At 35.1% G+C, this 13689-nt stretch overlaps 1 protein-coding gene across 5 annotated transcripts in view; it reads left to right on the forward strand.

Annotated features, from left to right (window-relative positions):
* The window catches only part of WASF1 (WASP family member 1), a 296489-nt gene that overhangs the window by 9985 nt on the left and 272815 nt on the right, over positions 1 to 13689 (forward strand). The window contains exon 1 of one of the 5 annotated variants that reach the window (XM_028494552.2): positions 9036 to 9079. The exons of the other annotated variants lie outside the window; for them this stretch is intronic. The gene's annotated coding sequence lies outside the window, so the exon portion shown is untranslated. Of the gene's footprint in view, positions 1 to 9035; positions 9080 to 13689 lie in introns of those variants that run through there. 5 annotated transcript variants of the gene reach the window in all.

A 13689-nucleotide genomic window follows, 5' to 3' on the forward strand; every position in this document is an offset into this window, starting at 1 on the left:
GCCCTTAGTAATCATAGTGATTTTAAATTCCCAGTCTGATATCATAAAATGTCTGCTATATCTGAGTGTGGTTCTAATGCTTGCTTTGACTCTTCTGACTATGCTTTTTCTTTCCTTTTAGTATGACTTATAATTTTTTTTTTTGTATTTATCTGACTGGGAATTAGGCTGTGATTACTGTTTGCTGTAGCAGTAGGTGTCAGGGGTTTCAATTTCCTTTAGTGTCCTTGTTTTTGTTTCCCTTGTTGTCTTTGGATTTCCCTAGAAACACCTTCTTAAATAGAGTTAGAGCCTTGCATTTTTTTTTCCAGCCATAATTCTGTTATTGTATAGGAGCCCTATTCATGTGGTGGTAAGGTGTAGGGGATGGGAAGTGGTCTGTAACCCTATGGTAAGATATCAGTCTTTTGCAGGGTCTGTGCCCCTGAGCCTTCACAAGTGCTTCTCAGCTTCCGCTCTCCTTTCTGTAGGTATGTCAGTAAGGCTAGAGTGGGCAGGAATTGGGTAATTTTCTTTTTCCCAAGTTGGATAAAGCTCTGGCAAAGTCTTTTCCTTTGCTGAATAGGCTTTTGTTGTGGAGAACTCTCTGGACTTATTTCAGAATGGTTACTTTCCCCCTCCTCTGGCCAAACAGGAGGTGATTTTTTTCTGATCCTCACTATGATAACCTTGTGGGGCATAAAGCCCAGGAAAGTATAGCAGCCCACACTTCCTTAGAGGAGACCCCCCCCAGGAGTTTTAAACTTTCAAACTAGTCCACAGTCAGTGTCCAGCAACTTGTTGAAGTTACCATTTAAGTGTTCATACCAATTCCTGGCTCCTGTGGCTTCTGCTTCAGTTAGCTAATCTATAATCTCTGGATTCAACGTTCTCTCTAGTTTCTTGGGTGGCACTTTGTCCTGTGACTTCAGTTTCTGATGGATCTAAGAAAAGTCCATTGGTTTTCAGTTCGTTCAGCTTTCGTTTCGTTATGAGAGAAAGAATGATGGCTTCCAAGCTCTTTACGTGTTGGAGTGGAACCTGAAAGTAATCATATGTATTTTTAAAAACTGCATAGTATTTCATTGTATAGGTAAACCGAAATTTATTTCACTTATTCCTCACTGTTAGATGTTTAGGTTGCTTCTTTCTTTTCATATGACAAGCCATGGTATAATAACTCTCCTTGAATAAACTGTAGTTTTGATTTTAATGGCTATTTTCAGTTATCTATATTTCCTCCTGCAGTTACGTAGAAATTAATCAGGAGTTGACTGTATTTAAATCAGAAGACTGGATTTAATTCTTAGTACTTTCACTTATTATGTACTCTTGGACCATTTTACTTCTGATAAGTTTCTTTATTTATGAAATGTAAATGATAAAAACTACCTTGAAGAGTTGTTGTGAGGATTAAATAATATAATAGAAGGCATTTGTAAACTATAAAACACTATATAAAAGTTGGGTAGTTTAGGTATATCCAGTTGTGATATAAACTGTAAGCCTTAGTAATAAAGCACTCTGTTAATTAAATAGCTTTAGACCAGGCTGCTTAGTACGGTATTTTGAAAGAAGATACTTCGATTTATTGATAATTCTGAGAAAGGGGACATAGTTGATTCTGAGACAGGGGTCATAGTTGATTCTGAGTGAGATAGCTAAGTAACAAATACACTTTGAAAACTTAATTGAGGAAATAATATGTTGATGGAAGCTGATATAGTATACTCTTAAACTTATGATAGAATACATTAGGTTTTATGAAGATAAGAACTAAGAAAAATAAGCAAAGCCAATTTTAACTTAGCTTTGCAATTATGCATTCAATATGTTGTTGTAAAACATTTGGTAAGACTTAATCAGAATTTTGATTTTTCATTTATTTCAATATTCTTCTCCAAAGTGACTTAGTAATTTTTGAGGTCATATAGTCTTTAGTGCCTTGATACTCAAAAGTGTGATCTGTGGACCAGTAGTGTCAGCATCATCTTGAGAGCTTTTTAGAAATGCAGAATATGAGGCCTACCCCAAATCTACTGAATCATTTTAACAAAATCCCTGGATGACTGATATGCACCTTTACATTTGAGAAGCTCTGACTTAGTATACATAAATCTTGCAGTTGAGAAAGACCTTTGTCAAGGTTTTCAACTACGTAGTATTTCTGAATAGCTTATGATTTAAAGAGAGAAATGGGTATTGGGTTAAGTGTAACTTTACCAGTATTGTTAGAAATTATGCTGAACAGAGGGGTGCACTAATCTATTTTAAAAATCTTACACACTTCTAACAGAGACGAGGATAGGCTGTTGCAAGCCTAATGATCTATAGGTCAATAATGAATTTTTTCTTAAAAAGAAAAATTAAGTTAATTTTTAAACTTGTCAAATGTGGTAATGATTTCTTCATCTGACTTCATTGGGAATTGAGAGATTCCATTTACATGTCTTTCCCCAAAAATTATATCTTTTCCCTTTAAAAGTAAAATTTGTGTTTTAATTACTTTCCATGGAAATAGTTTTAAAATTCACAGTTCTTAAACTGTATTTAAGGAGACTTTGCTTCCTTAAACAAAGTACACAGAATACAATTTAACCTTTTCTTAGTAATAAAGATTCCCCTAGCTCCTACCAAAGCCTTACATGTATAGATGCTCAGTTAAACTGATGAATTGACTTATTATGAAGACCTTCTGTTATTGCAGTTTCTTGTAATACAGAGATATTGGTTATTAAAGGATATAGGATTATTTATCCACATAACAAATGATCTACATTGCGGGCCTACATTACTGTGTTTGCAATTTTGAACTTTCCCTATCTTTCTCTGTCAGCTTTCAGTGTTTATATGGCTGCTTCTCTCAGCTTCCTCCTTTAATTTGTTGTTTCTAACTGCACTCTAAGAAACCAGATGAGACTATATATCACATGAGGGTCTTGAACTCTCCAGTCATTCATTCATTAATAGATATTTATTGAGCACTTATTAAGTGCCAGGCTCTGCTAAGTACTGAGTATTCAGTGGAGAACAAAACAAAATCATTGTTCATGTGGAGCTTACATTCTAGTTGGGGAGATAGGCAATAGACAAATACCTGTGTAATACATAAGTAATAAATACCTATGTAATAGATGTCAGTAAGTCCTATGAAGAAAAATAAAGCAAGGCATAGATATAGTAAGTAATGGGAGGGGCCACTACTTTAAATAGGGTTGTAAGGGAGAGTGAAGGGAGCAGAGAGCTGAATGAAGTAAATTGAGATATGTATAATATTTTGTAAAAAAAGAGTACATAAATGTAGTGTATAGACTATGGCTTCCACTTTGCCTAGAATCCTCAGGTGTTTATTTAAGGTATAAATCTTAAGTATTTCTGCAGTTTTGAACATGGCAACCAAAAGTATGGTTACCATCATGCTCTCTAAGGATTTTTATGTTACTTCTGGGAATGATAAGCGGGCTGAAAGATGAGGTTTAAATGACAGAATATTGGAATTTTTGGAACATTTGAATGGTTTAAAAGAACAGTGGAATAGAATACAGTGATCAAAATTAGAATTGTTCTAAAATTTAAGACATATATTGATTTAAAATAAAGATGTGCTATAAGCAGTCCCCTGAAGAAGCAGAATGGCTTCCCGTGTGGTTGTATTGCTCTTGACTTAATAGTGACACCAATAATCACAGTAGCACCATTTTTTGAGCACCTATTATATGCTAGGCACTGTTCTAGGCATATGTATGGTGTAATCTTCAAAACAACCCAGTGAGGAGGTATAATTCTCACTTTTATCAGGTGGAAACTAAGGTTTAAACAGACAGCTACAGAGTCTTTCACAATACTAGCCAAAATCTAACTGCCCAATCTCTTATGCTTACTCCTGACTCAGGTGTCCTCTAGATGTAGGGGAAAAATGGGATTATTTTGATTAACTTGTTAGGTGGCAAAATTGGAGGTATGTGTTGGGGATTGGTTCCAGAGCTCAAGCCACGTGCAGAGTAAAAATCGTGTACCAAATTAGTGAACCATCAAAAGAGTTGAATGAAAATGGCTGTTTCATATCCTTTTGATGAAAATGTAGTTATTTTGCCAGAAATTTGCATACAATCAAAAGTTTACTGAATTGATATTGTAAAGAAACCAGTACTTTGCTTTAAAGATGACCTCAAATGCTAGGTGATTAGGTGATGTTATTAGAAATAGAGAAGTCCAAAGAATGAGTAAATTTTCTTTGGGGGGAGAGTGGGGAGTCACTGATGATGAATATGATTTTGGATATGTTGCAAATGAGTTAATGAGACATTATTGTGTTGCTGTCTGGCAGACAGCACAGGTCTAAATGTTAACAGGGATGCTAGGGTTGTTTGTATCATTAATTCAGAGGTGATAGTTCAAGATCTGGATATAGATGGATTGATGAAGAAAGAGTATAGAACGAACTGGGGTATAACAAAACTGTTGATTCCTGACTCATTATTTACAGAGTGGAAATTAAAAGGACAGCCAGAAGAGGATGCTGAAGATGTGATCAGAGAAGATGTAATGTGTTGCGTTCTGATATGACTGTTCAGTAGGGTCCAGAGGATAAAGTAAGGCCTGTGGTCTGGGGCAATTTTCCTTTGAAAAGAAATCTGAAATGCTAGTGAGGTAGGAAGGGAAGCAAAGCCAAAGGTATGTTGATGGTTTTGAAAACAGAGGAGAATGAAAGGATCACAAGGACTGGGTAAGGACAAAGAAATTTAATAATGAGGAGTTGGAGGGGTGGAATAGAATATTTAGGTCAGAAAGGGACATTTCATAGATGGAGATCTTAGAGGCAGAAGTGTAAGAGTCTATACTGACGCTTGATGTGTGCTCAGTAGTAGAGGGGAAGGGGCTACTCCTCAGTCCTCAGGACTGGCAGGACTGAAGTTTGAGCCCTCAAGAGAGATGAGGCATACTTTACAAAGCTTTGCTCTAGTCTTTATGCCTCTAACCGTTGCCCTGGGGTCAGCAGGCAGTGCACACCACATCATTCTAAGTGGGAATTTTGGAGGGAGAAAGAGCGTCGTGCATTACTTGTGAATGCTCAATTATAAATATATTCCCCTTCTTGCTTGCAAAAATAAGTCTTTTTTCATTGTGATAGAGGCAGGCAACCGTTGTGTACCTAATATATAGGAGATCAGTGTTAATATCATTTTTATCATCAGTGTAGTCATGGAAGTAAATGAAATAAAGAATATCCCTTAATGGATATGTATATAAAGGACTAGTTTCATTAACATTAAAAAGAAAATGTAAATTTATTTTTTGTAATTTTATGCTAAGTACAGAAAGATGACATTAATGACCTGTCATCAGTTGAACATGAATTTTAATATATATTTCTTGTAATAGGGATGGATTTATGAGTTCTCCAATTAATTTTTTTTAATTTTTAAAAATTAAAAAAATTTATTTTATTTATTTATTTTTGGCTGCGTTGGGTCTTCATTGCTGCGCACAGGCTTTCTCTAGTTGCGGCGAAAGCGGGGTCTACTCTTGTTGCAGAGCACGGGCTCTAGGTGCGCGGACTTCAGTAGTTGTGGTGCGTGGGCTCAGTAGTTATGGCTCGCGGGCTCTAGAGTGCAGGCTCAGTAGTTGTGGCACACGGGCTTAGTTGCTCCGGGGCATGTGGGATCTTCCCAAACCAGGGCTCGAACCCGTGTCCCCTGCATTGGCAGGCGGATTCTTTTTTTTTTTTTAAACATCTTTATTGGAATATAACTGCTTTACAATGTTGTGTTAGTTTCTGCTGTATAACAAAATGAATCATCTATATGTATACATATATCCCCATATCCCCTCCCTCTTGTGTCTCCTTCCCACCCTCCCTATCCCACCCCTCTAGGTGGTCACAAAGCACTGACCTGATCTCCCTGTGCTATGCAGCTGCTTCCCACTAGCTATCTATTGGCAGGTGGATTCTTAACCATGGCGCCACCAGGGAAGCCCTCCAACTAATTTTAGGTTAATTAAATCTGCTCATTAAAAGTCTGACTGTTATGTGAGAGGTCATGGTAAGAGCAGAAACTGCTGGCTTAAGTAGTATTTACTGTAATATTCTTATGGAGTCTTTTTAGGGTAAAATGAGATACTTGTTATAAAAAAGGCTTTTGAAACAAGTCTATATTAATATAAGTTGTTACTGTTATAGGCCCATATGGGACTCGGACCATAGATAAGGTCATGATTTACATTTTTAATGAAATATTTAATGTGGTATTTAAATGTTTCCAATGTAATAAATGACTAGAATAAATAATGTTTGTTTTGGTATTCATCAATTTAGCCTTATTTTAATTTTTAAGTAACTCTCTATACCAGTAATACTGAATTTTAAAGAAAGATGGTGATGATTTATTGAAAATTAAATCACTTATTTTCTTTTTAATTTTTTTGTATTTGTTTTTCATCTGCAGCTGCCTCCCCAAATGATAGAATTAGCCATAACTGACCTTATTTGAGGATTACAGTGAAGCAATCAAGTCCTTTAAGTTAGGTATAGATGTATCTTACTTTAAGGAAATTTAATATGAAACTGCTGATGGAGTAAGTATAGATAAAAATAAGAAAAAAGGCCCAAGGACTAAGTCCTAGGATACTCTTAATATTTAGAGGTACAGAAGATGAGGAGAAGGAGGTAGGAGGAAAGCCAGGAACTTGAGGTTTCCTGAAAGCCACATTAAGTGATTTCAAGGAGTGAACAACTGTGTCAGATGCTGTTAAGAAGCTGAGTGAAAAGAGACTTTAGAATTAACCACTGGATATAGCACGTAACTGACCTTGGTCAGATGGTTTGATACAATGCTGGAAATGAAAGCCCGAATGGGGCAGATATAAGTGAGAATTGCAGGAGAGAAATCAGGGAACTAATTCAAGGAATTTTACCAAAAAGGAGGGTGGAGAAATCAGGAAATGGGGGGGTTGAATGGCTAGAGGCAGAAGTAGGACCAAGAGAAGTTTGTTTTTGTTGTTGCTGTTCTGTTTTTTTTTTTTAAGATGGATGAAATTATAGCACGTCCTTATGTTGATGACAGTGATCCAGTAGAGGGAAAACAGTGATGCAGAAGAGAAAGAGGGGATAATTAATCCTTACTGTGTAAATAAGATTGGGGAACTGGCCTGGAACTTTCCCACCATGCGAAATGGTTTCTGTGGAGAAATTTTTCACTTCGACATAGGCAGATTACGAATGACTAGTAACCCAACTATCTACCATTTTATACTTGTAGATTATTTTTAGTGATGGGATGGAAATTGTTAAAGCCACATACTTACCAGTTTTCCATTGTGATAACTGCATTTATTTTCAAGTCAGGAATATGATTGTAATATGCTGACAGAAGATAGCGAAGCTCACTGATATACATTGAATTTGCACTATGTTTTAATCCATTAGTCAAGATTTTTTTGCTTGCACATTTCCAGAAAGAAATGTACTCTTCTGCACACTGAAGTTGAGTAGTATAATATTACTACTATAAGTTTAAATCATTTTTTTGTTAATAGGTGGTAGAAAATAATCATTTTATAGCAGGATATGAGTATTGACTATATTGGAATAAGTGGTTATTGCTATTTGATTAAATGGATTTTTGAAAGCTGTATTGGAATATAATTGACATACAATGAATTGTACACTTGGATAAGTTTTGACTTATGGATGCACTTTGAAACCATCATGACAATCAATAAACCCCTCCCCTCAATTTCCTATTCTTCCTTTGTAATTCCTGTATCCTATCTTTCCTACTCCTTCATCTATCCCAATCCCTACCCTAGGCAACCACTAATCTACTTTCCAACACTATAGGTTAGTTTGTATTTTCTAGAACTTTATATGAATGGAATCACATAGTATAGAGTCTTTTTTGTTTGGCTTCTTTCACTCAGCATAATGATTTTAAAGTTCATCTGTATTGTCACATCCATCATTAGTTCATTTTTTTGCTGAATACTATTCTATTTTGTAAACACTATTCCAGTGAAAAGCAGTTTGTTATTCATTCGTCTGTTGGTGGTCATTTGGGTTGTTTCCAGGTTTTGGCTATTACAAATACAGCTACTGTGAGCATTCATGTAGAAGTCATTGTTTGGACATATGCTTTCCTTTGATTAAATAGCTAGAAGTAAAATGGCTGGGTCATATAGTAGGCATATGTTTAACTTTATAAGAAAGTACCAAAGTCTCTTTCAAAGTGGTTATGTCATTTTATAATATTTCTACAAGCAAGGTAGGAGTTCATTTGCTCCACATCCTCACCATTTTAGTTTTAGCCATTCTAATAGGTGTGTAGTGGTATCTCCTTGTGGCTTTAATTTGCATTTCCCTAAAGACTAATGATGTTGATCATCTTTTTATATGCCATTTGTATATTTTCTTTTGTGAAGTATCTGTTTAAATCGCTGGATGTTTAGCATTGGATTATTTGTTTTCTGATTGAATTTTGAGGGTTCTTTATTCTAGATACATGTGCTTTATCAGATATGTGATTTGTGAATATTTTCTCTCAGCCTGTGGATTGTCTTTTCATTTCCTTAATGGTATCTTTCAAAAAGCAGAAGTTCTTCATTATGATGAATTCCAATTCAAAAATTTCTTCTTTTATGGATTGTGCTTTTGGTGTTATATCTAAGAGATCTTTGCCTAACCCGAGGCTGTTTTCTTCTAGAAGTGTTATAGTTTTACGTTCTACATTTAGGTCTCTCACTTATTTGTACATGGTATTAGGTAAGGATCAAAGTTCTTTGTTTTTAATACAGATATCCAAATGTTGTAGCACCATTAAAAAAAAGAATATTAACTTTGCACCTGTGTAAGAAATCAATTGACCCAATAATCCATCAGTTGGATTATTTCTGGACTTTTTCTATTCCATTGGATATTTGTCTGTCTTTATACCAATACCACACTACCTAGAATAGTGTAGCTTTTTAACGTATTGAAGTCAGGTAATATAAATCCTCTAATATTGTTTTTCTTTTTCAGAGGACTCTGTATTTCTTCTTGAGTGAGGTTTAGTGGTTGTCCAGGAATTTTTTCCATTTCATTTAAGATGTGGAATTCATTGGTGTAAGTTGTTTATAATATTTCCTAACTATTCTTTTAGTATCTGTAGAATCTATAATGATAGCACTCCTCTCATTCCAGATATTGTCAATTTGTATCTCCCTCGAATGCCACCCTCCCCCCCTCAGCCTGGCTAGTGGTTTATCATTTTTATTGATGTTCTCAGAGAACCAGCTTTTGGTTTTGTTGATTTATTCCCCCCTCCATTATTTTTCTGTTTTCTGTTCCATTGATTTTTGCTCTCACCTTTACTATTTCCTCTCTTTTGCTTACTGCCAGTTTAATTTGCTTTATTTTTTCTAGTTTCTTGAGGCAAAAGTAGTTGAGGCCATTTATTTGAGACCTTTCTTTTCCAATATATGCATTTTAGTGCTATAATTTTCCCTTTATGTACTGCTTTAGCTGCTTCTCTCAAATTTTGATACATTTTTCTCATTTTCATTCAACTCAAAACAAGTTTTTTTCTTTTTATTTCCTCTTTGACTTGGGGTTATTTGGAAATATGTTTCCTAATTTCTAAATATTTGAGAATTTTCCATATATCCTTCTGTTGTTGATTTCTAACATAATTAGATTGCGGTCAGAAAACATACCTTGTAGGACTTGTATCCCTTTAAATTTAGTCTTACTTATTTTATGACACAGAAGTGGTCTCTCTTGGTAAATGTTATTATTTTTTGTGTGTGTGTGTGTGTATTTTTTTTTAACATCTTTATTGGAGTATAACTGTTTTACAATAGTGTGTTAGTTTCTCCTTTACAACAAAGTGAATCAGTTATACATATACATATGTTCCCATATCTCTTCCCTCTTGCATCACCCTCCCTCCCACCCTCCCTATCCCACCCCTCTCATGGTCACAAAGCACAGAGGTGATCTCCCTGTGCTATGCGGCAGCTTCCCACTAGCTATCTAATTTACATTTGGTAGTGCATATATGGGGTCAGGTTTTTAAATTTAGATATAAGAAAGTTCAATATTCTATAAATAAGAATATCTTAAGTACTCATGAACATAACAAGAAGTATAATGTAGTGTCCAATTAATTGATTAGTAGTAAGGTCCTCTGTTCCCTTAAGAAACTATAATATAGTTAATTAAAGGAGATAACCAGAAAATACAAGTTAATGGTTCCTGAAATACATTGTCAATGGTTTCTGCCTACTGGCTTTAAGAACAACTGTTTATATCTAATATTCAACAAAATATTTTGCATCAAAATAATTATCTTACTTGTAACAAAAGCAGCTGGAGAAGATGATCATAGCAATTATGCAGACAGCCATAGAAATGAGCAAAGCCAGCCATCGAATGCTGCCATCGAAAAATGGACCTGATAATGGAAGTAAACAATGAAAAAGACATATTACCTTTCGATCACATCTTAAAAGGAAAAAATAACTTGTAGTGTTGAACTCTAGAAAGCTTGCTTATTGTTAAAACCAGAGAAAATATTTCACTGAGAATCATGATTGCACTTTTCTCTGCTAACCTACCTATAACAACAGGGGGCAGTGTAGGTTGTAAATACTGGTTACATAAGTTGGTCCGACAACATTCTATTGTCCGGCGTAGCTGGGCTTTTGGTGAATCCTAAAGGAAGAAAATTAGAAATAATCTGATACACGAAACTGATAATTAATTTTTAAAATATTCATAAAATACAGTTTCTAATTCAGTGAGTGAAAAGGACCTGCTAAGTTTGTGTGAAAGTGATTATTGAAAAATTTAAATCTATCGTGAAATAGTGTTGTAAAGACTCTAAAATGTTTTTTCTTAAGAAGAATGTATGTATGTGCATGGTGTGTTAGAACACTAGACTATAACTTAATTACAGATAAACAAAAGTTTATATATATTTTTCACCCAAAATTTGGCATATCTTAAGATATGACTATTCATTTGTTTTTAGTAAAAAAGTATTTAAAATCATGAGATCTTTTCCTAAAAAACATGGGTAATACATTTTATTACAGTGATAGACTAGCAGGGTAAATATGATCTCATAGTAGTATTGAGACTTAGTTGGATGAGACTTAAGATCTGACTAAAAAGTGGAGCGTGTCCTAGGCCAAAGAAATGACAGGTTAGAAAAGGTAGTCAAGTAGGCAGAAGATACAGTTGATTCTGCCTATAACAACTATGTTGAAACTAATGAACCTGGTATGGAAGCAAGTTGAAGTGTATGTGGTGAGGATAAGGGCAAAATATAGAAACAATATTTCTGAGAGTTTTTGGGAGACCACCAACCAGATATGTGTCCCTAATAGATCAGAAAATGAGCACAGGGAAAGACTGTAGTCATGGGAACAGATACCAAAAATTATATGTGAAGTTTTATTTGATTAAAAGTACAGTATTTGAGAAGTTCTTAACTTGAATGCTGACATTTCAGCACTACCTGGAAGAAGTGCCATTCCAGACCAAAACAGTAACAGAAAGGAATTGTCTGTCGTCATAGAAGTAGCAAGAATATAAGCAGAAATCAACCTTCTTATTCTTAAATATCAGATGGGTAGAAAGGAGAAACCCCGGTATAATCAGGTATTCCTTTAAAAATGTGAAAATGAGATTCCATAGGGGAATCTATATGGGATTCTATAAGGGACTTGAGATTATATAAGAGAAGGTAAGATGGGTCAAGAGTACTTGGAAACCTCCAAAAGCACAAGTTTTACATTTTAACTGAATTTTTAACTTTCTAACAATTTTTTTTACCTTTAAATGATCATAAAAAGAAAGAGAAAAGAGAGACATGTCAGAAGTTACACAGGTGACTCTGAAAAAAATATCCCAGATCTAGAGAAAACTTACATGAAGGATGGAATGAAGAGTATACAACTAAAGATGAATAAAAGAAGCGTGAAGCATCCAAGAATAGTCCCAGTATGGCTAAAGTTCAAAATGAGCTCAGCCTTGCAGGACAGAAAATGTAAAGAAAAATCAGGAAGGGGTTTTTGGCAGTGCTAGAAGAAAGACCACCAAGCAATGGATGTAGTATTGCCGACAAAATACCAGGTAATGGAGGACAAAGAAAACGAACACTTCCTTAACTCTCGTTTTGTTTCAGTCTTCTCTATCAAGGATGATTACAGGAATGAAGAAGGCAGACCAAACGCTAGTAAGTGGGATTGGTATCCCAGAAGTATGCAGAGACCCTACAATGTTTCTGTGTTCTGTCTGAATTCCCATCTTCTCAGCTAGGTGAATTACATCACAGGAAGTTGAGAGCACTTCGGAGAAGGCTGAAAGCGGTATGATTTAAAGATTTTAGAAACGAGGAGTGCTGTAAACCAGATAGCTAAATGTTACATTACTTTTAAAAGGGAAAGAAAGACTTTGCCAACAACAGATTGGGGGCAGCACAGTATTATGGAAACAAGGATTTGGGAATCAAATAGCTTAAATCACAGCTTTGCCATTTATTAACTTTGTGACCCTAAGCAATGAACTTACTTCTCTCTGGGCTTTAGTTTCCTCTGCTATAAGACGGAGGATAAAAAATATCTGCCTCATAGGGTAACTGGGAGAAAATGAGGTAAAATATACCAAGCACTTAGCATATTAAATGCAAATAGTAAATGTTAAATAAATTAATTCTTCTTCCTCTAGTGAATGTGACACAGATCCCAGTTGACATTCTAGAATAAGTCACAAATGCTTGTAATCTCCTGGAAGACTGACTCAATGTGGCTTCACTGAGAACAAGCAACATGAAACTCACATCTTTCTTATGTAGGTTAACTACTGCACACAGCCATGTGCAGACCAGGCACACTTCTCCTTGGGGAATCAACGCTTTTCCTGTGGCCCCTCCCTTTATTTCATAGGCCTCAAATTAGGTCTTACCTTGCACTGAAAATCAGATCCTTCATATTTCATACACCCTGAAGCCAATGTGGTTTCTCCTTGGTCATCTTCTTCTATGATGGCAAAGCAATGCCCATTAGTTCTAAAAGAAAAAAAGCCAAAAAACCAAAACCAACTTCACATTGGAAAGTACTAATTAAATCTTGGTATGAATGTGACCAGTTACTGATGGCTTTTAGTTCTGAATTAGAATTACATTCACATTTGACTTACTGGCAAAACCGTATGCGTTTTAAGGCAAGTGAAAATTGTCACATCTGAACTAAAACCTAAAGGTCTAATAAAAATCCTGTGTCAGGTAGAAAAGGATTTTCTATTAAACAAGTCCCACCAAATATGAAATACTATGTAACTTCTCTTTGCTAATCATAGTCATGTGATCACAGAAAGATGATTTATACAACTTTATAAAGTAAATAATCTTAACGTTTAAAAATATACTTAAAAATAACTTTGTCTCTTTTCATCCATAAGATTTTCAGTATTCCCATACTGTACACAATAATAAATAAAAACAAACTTTCCTGTGAAACATAAAAATAGATTCAATGACAAAGAAAAGTATATTTGGGAAGACCAGACTAAGATCCTGAGAGGCACTTTTTATTTAACATGATAGGAAAAGAGGGAGAACTTCTGAATAGCTGAATTTTCAAGAAATTTATATAAATGTATTTGTATTTAATAAAATGTTATCGGGGCTTCCCTGGTGGCGCAGTGGTTAAGAATCCGCCTGCCAATGC

Source organism: Physeter macrocephalus, chromosome 10 (genome assembly GCF_002837175.3).
Source record: "Physeter macrocephalus isolate SW-GA chromosome 10, ASM283717v5, whole genome shotgun sequence".
Lineage (NCBI taxonomy): Eukaryota > Metazoa > Chordata > Mammalia > Artiodactyla > Physeteridae > Physeter > Physeter macrocephalus.